Below are 6000 nucleotides of genomic sequence, written 5' to 3' on the forward strand. Positions count from 1 at the left end.
CTATGCTCCATTTTCTAACCTCTATTTATAATCTATTTAGTTCTGTACTCAGGGCATATCCTCATCTGGTATAAATTACCAGAGCTCCATTGCAGTAAATGCAGCTATGTCAATTTATACCAGCTCAGGTCCAAGGCCTTGATTCTTCAGGCTGACTTTGAATCACTTGGTAGCACGTATCAAAGAGAACTTAAACAGTAACAAAAGAAATGTTGCTTCAGCAAGACTCTGACTACCAATGAACTTTCACACTTCATATGTAAAAGATTTTCATCACTGAATGCAAACCCTGGAGCAGCAGCATCCTATTAAAGGAAATTACATCATTTGAAACTACCATTTATCTGACCATGTATACTTGATTCTGCTTTGGCAACTATTCACTGTATGTGGATTACACGGAATGAGCAAGAGTATTTAACATTCTTCATATCACATTGCTCTAATACTCCTGTGAAGTCACTATCTCTGCCGAAGCCCTTATAATTGCACATAGTGGTAAAATGTCTTGTTAGTCCATACAGAGTAGACAGATTCCTTCTGAAAACCCCTAGTGATCAAACCGTCTCAGACCATTTGCTTTTCTTTTTGACCTTAACTTGTCCTTGTCCCGCTTTTGTGATGTTTCCCTGCCTTGTCATTTGTTCTCTTTGCCTGTCTTTCCTTTGTTGATTGGTCTTGGTATACACCTGCTCCTTTAATAATATATAATGTGAGACGACTATCCTTGTAATCATGCTCTATTTTCGGTAGTTTGTAAGTGTCCCAAATCGCCAAAGTATTCTCCCTTCTCAATATATCAGGAACATAGAGATAATGAAAATGTCATGCATTGTCTTGTCTTTCCTTTTTTCTGCCTGTAATTCAAAATTTAATGAAAACGTCAACACTTTACAAAAAGTAAATCATCCGAGATTTGGGGGATGTTTTTCTGCATGTGTGATCGTGTGGCTTAGGGAAAGCTGTCAGGATAATTTCTCTCACACTCCATCCACCTGAAGTACTGAGATCACTAAAAAAATTAAAGATGGAGAGACAGCAAGCTAATACCAAGAGTTTCTTATAAGTGTAAATGGCATAATATTAACATAATAACACTTGACTAGGACATTTTCAGCTATGCTGCTGGAGGCTCTGCCAGTCCTCATCTTCTGTCATATTCTCTCTTGCCTCCCCCATCATTAATGCTGGCAAGAAGGTAAAAGCATTTACATTAAGTCTAAAATGCTTTAAAAGCTTTGAGAAGAGTTACAAATTGTACACAGGATCCCCGCTAAAACCTGTTCAGTACAAACCATCTAGGGCAAGCAGCGAAGAAGAGAGTATTGCAAGTCATTGTAATTAAAGGGAGAACTTTTAGATGTGCAGAGTGTGTATCCCCGGCACAGAATTCATCCAATCTGCTTATTCGAACATAGCCAGTCTCTCCAAAATGTTGTATAAGATTTTTGAGGCTCCAGACATGTGGGGTTATTAATTTTTATGTCTCATTTGAAAGAAGTGACCTCCAGCACCATAGTGCCTACTCATATCGTGTCAAAACACTGGTTCAAAGGGAAGAGTCCAACTTTCTGGATCACTAGCTTCTTGTCTGGCAACATTGATTGTCTTTGGCTCAGCCCAAGCCTGTTTACTTTATGATATCTAACAAGATTACAGCTCAGGGGTGCTACAGTGTGGTATGACGGCAGATGTAACGTATTGCATGGAGCATTTGAAAGATGGTGTGAGCCAGGCTTGTTCTGAAAGACACTTTAAATTACCCAATAAATAACTACAGTGAAGAGGGCAGGGGCTTGTGGGAAAGTCACTGTGTGTGGCACTTCAGTGCTATCTTTGCCAGCTGCCAGCTTACCTTTTAATGGTTTGCTTACAAAAACCAAACCCTTATAGTTGGACAAACTGAATTTAAAGTTTTATTACAGGTCATTTTGTGAGGCAGCTTCTCTTACCTTTGCGTAACTGACTTTGACTGGAGAGGTCCTGGGAGGGATCTAACAGGTGCAGAGAGAGCTGTGCATGATTCAGCTACCACTTATTGTGTTTTCCACTCTCTTATTGAAAAAGCCCTACCGGAATTTTAAGTTTAACAGCATATTGCAGATCGCCATGACCTGTTTATTGTGTGTTCCCTCACAAGCCAGTATGACTGCAAAAGCCGTTATGCAGCTCTGGCAGGTGCTGCAGGCACATAGAGCTGTTCATACGGCTGGTGCTCACACATTTTAATATATTATTTCTTAAGAACAAAGTGAGTTTTAAGTTTTCTAACAAGTTAAGCCAGTTGGTGATATTGCATTTATGTTTTGTTTCCTGAAAATAAATCTAATTCAGAAATGGTACAGAGTAGACAAAAGAAGGTGGGCTGAGAGAGTGGGCACATAGAACTTGGCTTGCTGCCAATTGTAATTAAAAAAAATGATTATTTAAGAGAAATTCTTCCTTTTGACTTAGGAGTTTGCAACCATATCACAAAGGGAAGGATTTTGCAATCCTTAGGCAGAGTCCCTTACACACTAATTCAAAACCCAAAGACTAAATTGACTAAATTATCTCAATGAGATTTGAAGCAGTATTGAAGACAATAGGGCTATGTCTAGACTGCAAGCCTCTTTCGAAAGAGGCTTTTTCGAAAGTATCTTTCGAAAAAGCCTCTTTCGAAAAAGAGCGTCTAGACTGCAAGCAGTACTTTTGAAAAAGCAAGCCTCTTTTTCAAAAGAAAGCAGCGAGTGAGTCTGGATGCTCTCTTTCTAAAAAGCCTTGTTGGCATTCAAGAATGCCTTTTCTCGAAAGAGCACTTTCAAAAAAAGGCGTTCTTCCTCGTGAAAAGAGGTTTACCGCCATCAAAAGAAAAGCCGCGTTCTTTTGATTTAATTTCGAAAGAACGCGGCTGCAGTCTAGATGCAGGTGAATTTTTTTTGAAAAAAGGCTACTTTTTTCGAAAAAACCCCTGAGTCTGGACACAGCCCAGGATAACATTACTTTCAGAGTAAGGCACTACACATGGGTAGTAATAATAGGAGGGATTTGCCTCAAAACCATCACAACCTCCTTTCTGAAGTAGTGCCACTATTACCACCTTTTTAACCAATATAACAGAAATCAATTAAAACACCATCTGGTTAAAAATAAATCCTACTTGTATATGACAAGGTTTTAATATTATTGTTTCAAATAATACATACAATTACAGTAAGGGTACATCTAAACTACACCCCTCTGTCAGCAGAAGGATGCATATTAGATGTATTGAAAGTGCAAATGAAGCCGGGATTTAAATATTCCATGCTTCTTTTGCATAATGCCGTCTGCTACTTTTTTTCGAAATGGGGCTTTTTGAAAAAACCCGGCAGTTTAGACAAGGCATTTTCAACAGAAATGCCCTGTTTTGAAAGATCTTGTACTCCTCAAAAAATGAGACAGATTAGAGAAGAAAATTTGCCCTACTTTTTCTGTTTTTTTTTCATTTGACAGCATTGTGTGTGTAATCACATTTTCTAGTTGTTCTTACCAAAGAAGAAGGAAGCTATCTGTGGGGAGATTGACAGTATGTCTACACAACAGAGGGTTTTTTTTGGAAAAACAGCCATTTTTCCAAAAAAAGCTTTAATTATGTCCACACGGCAATCACGTTCTTTCAAAAGAAATTTGAAAGAACAGAGGGGTTTTTCCGACATTGGTAATCCTCATTCTGCGAGGAAGAAGCCTTTTTACGAAAGAGCTCTTTCAGAAAAAGGCATGTGTGGACAGTGAAAAGGGAGTTATTTTGCAAGGAGAGGAAAGAGGAAAAAATACAGATGCCCTGGTGGCTAATCCGTCCATAGTAATCACAGCTTAAATGTGAGATAGCATCCATTCAGTGTGGATGCTATCTGTCAAAAAAGCAAGTCTCTTTTTGATGTGCTTTGGCAGTGTGGACGCTCTCTTTTGGAAGAAGTTTTTCTGGAAGATCTCTTCTGGAAAAGCTTCTTCCGAAAGAAGCCTGCAGTCTAGACATAGCCTGAGAGAGAGACAGAAAGAGAGAAAGAGACACAGAGAGAGGGATAAAGATATTCCATAATTCAGAAAAAAAAAAGCCATGGACTATAAAATGGATCTTGAACTCTTCAGAGGACTCTGGCATAAGTCTAAAGAATGCTGAAGAGTGCTGAGGAAGCCAGGGAAGAGAAATTTGTAGAGGTGTTCTAATGTTTTGTCTAGATCTGTATATCTATTGTTCTATCTAAAGCAAACATTGAGGCTGTGTCTACACTGGCCCCTTCTTTGGAATAGCCATGCTAATTTAGAACTTTGGAATAGGGAAATCCGTGGGGGATTTAAATATCCCCCGCGGGATTTAAATAAACATGGCCGCCGCTTTTTTTCCGGCTTGGGGAAAAGCCGGAAAAAAGCGTCCAGACTGGCGCGATCCTCCAGAATAAAGCCCTGTTCCGGAGGATCTCTTATTCCTACTTGCAAGGAATAGGGCTTTATTCCGGAGGATCGCGCCAGTCTGGACACTTTTTTCCGGCTTTTCCCCAAGCCGGAAAAAAAGCGGCGGCCATGTTTATTTAAATCCCGCGGGGGATATTTAAATCCCCCACGGATTTCCCTGTTCCAAAGTTCTAAATTAGCATGGCTATTCCGAAGAAGGGGCCAGTGTAGACACAGCCTGACTGTTTTGGGGACCATTTGCAAAGTTTGTGTGTTGTGTACTTCATTACCATGCATCCATGAAAAGGTGGATTGCAAATTCAAAGTGCCCAGCAGATTGGTTCCTGGGAAAGAATGCTTTTAAGCAATTGGTGTGTGTGGGTGGCATCAGTGCTTGTTCTGCAGGTCTAGAGCAGCTGGATCATGAAGTCCCATAGATTGTAAAAGAATTAGAGTACCTGTACCCAGGAAGTGCACCAGAGAGGCCAGGAAAGAGTGCTGGAACTTTCTAAGGCTTGAAGCATATACGTCTAGAACACAACAGCTGTGTGAGGGTTCAGCAGGGGATCTCTATCAAGGCTGTGACATTCTCTTTCATCTTGACCTTGTTTCTTTTGTTTTATATGGGCAAATGTAGGCGGAGCCACTGAAAGACTGATAAAGCCAATAATCACTTTTCACTCTGAAACTTCCATAGGAACAGCTGTTTTGAGAAAGAGAAATATTTCATGGAGAGGACTTGAAATTTCACCAGATATCAGTGGATTAGTATGTATAGTGCTTAGGGAGTGGGTAGTATCCCTTTAAATATTTTGTGAACCCTCTTTATTTCTGTGTCATAGAAGCCTCCTGGAACCAGCTGAATGCCAACTTATCTGGAGCTAGATCTGGCATGTTTGGCTATATTTGATAAGCATTATTACCTGGGAACCCTACTGTATCCATGTGGATCTTACATACTATAGGGTTGTGTCTACACTGGCCACTTATTCTGGAAAAGCAGCCGCTTTTCCGGAATAACTTGCCAGCTGTCTACACTGGCCACTTGCTTTTCCGGAAAAGCAATGTCGATCTAATGTAAAATTGTCATTGTTTTTCTGAAAAAACTATGCTGCTCCCGTTCGGGCAAAAGTCCTTTTCCAGAAAAACTGTTCCGGAAAAGGGCCAGTGTAGACAGCCCAGTAGTCTTTTCTGCAAAAAAGCCCCGATCACGTAAATGACGATTGGGGCTTTTTTGCGGAAAAGCGCGTCTACATTGGCACGGACGCTTTTCCGGAAAAAGTGCTTTTCCGGAAAAGCATCCTGCCAATGTAGATGCGCTTTTTCCGGAAATACTTATAACGAAAAACTGTTCCGTTTTAAGCATTTCTGGAAAAGGGTGCCAGTGTAGACGTAGCTTAGGTGTTCGGCTAAGAGTTAAAGACACAATCCCATTTTTGGTAAAAGTTACACTAAAGGTTGTCTTCACCACAGCTCTTTGAGCTTTGTTAGCTCAAACTGTAACTTGAATTTTGCCGCAACACGTCTCTGGTCTGCTCTAAAAAATAGATAGCGTGAGTTAAGTGGTGTTTTGAGCTTGACTTGGTG

The sequence above is a fragment of the Pelodiscus sinensis genome, chromosome 1 (assembly GCF_049634645.1).
Source record: "Pelodiscus sinensis isolate JC-2024 chromosome 1, ASM4963464v1, whole genome shotgun sequence".
Taxonomy (NCBI): domain Eukaryota; kingdom Metazoa; phylum Chordata; order Testudines; family Trionychidae; genus Pelodiscus; species Pelodiscus sinensis.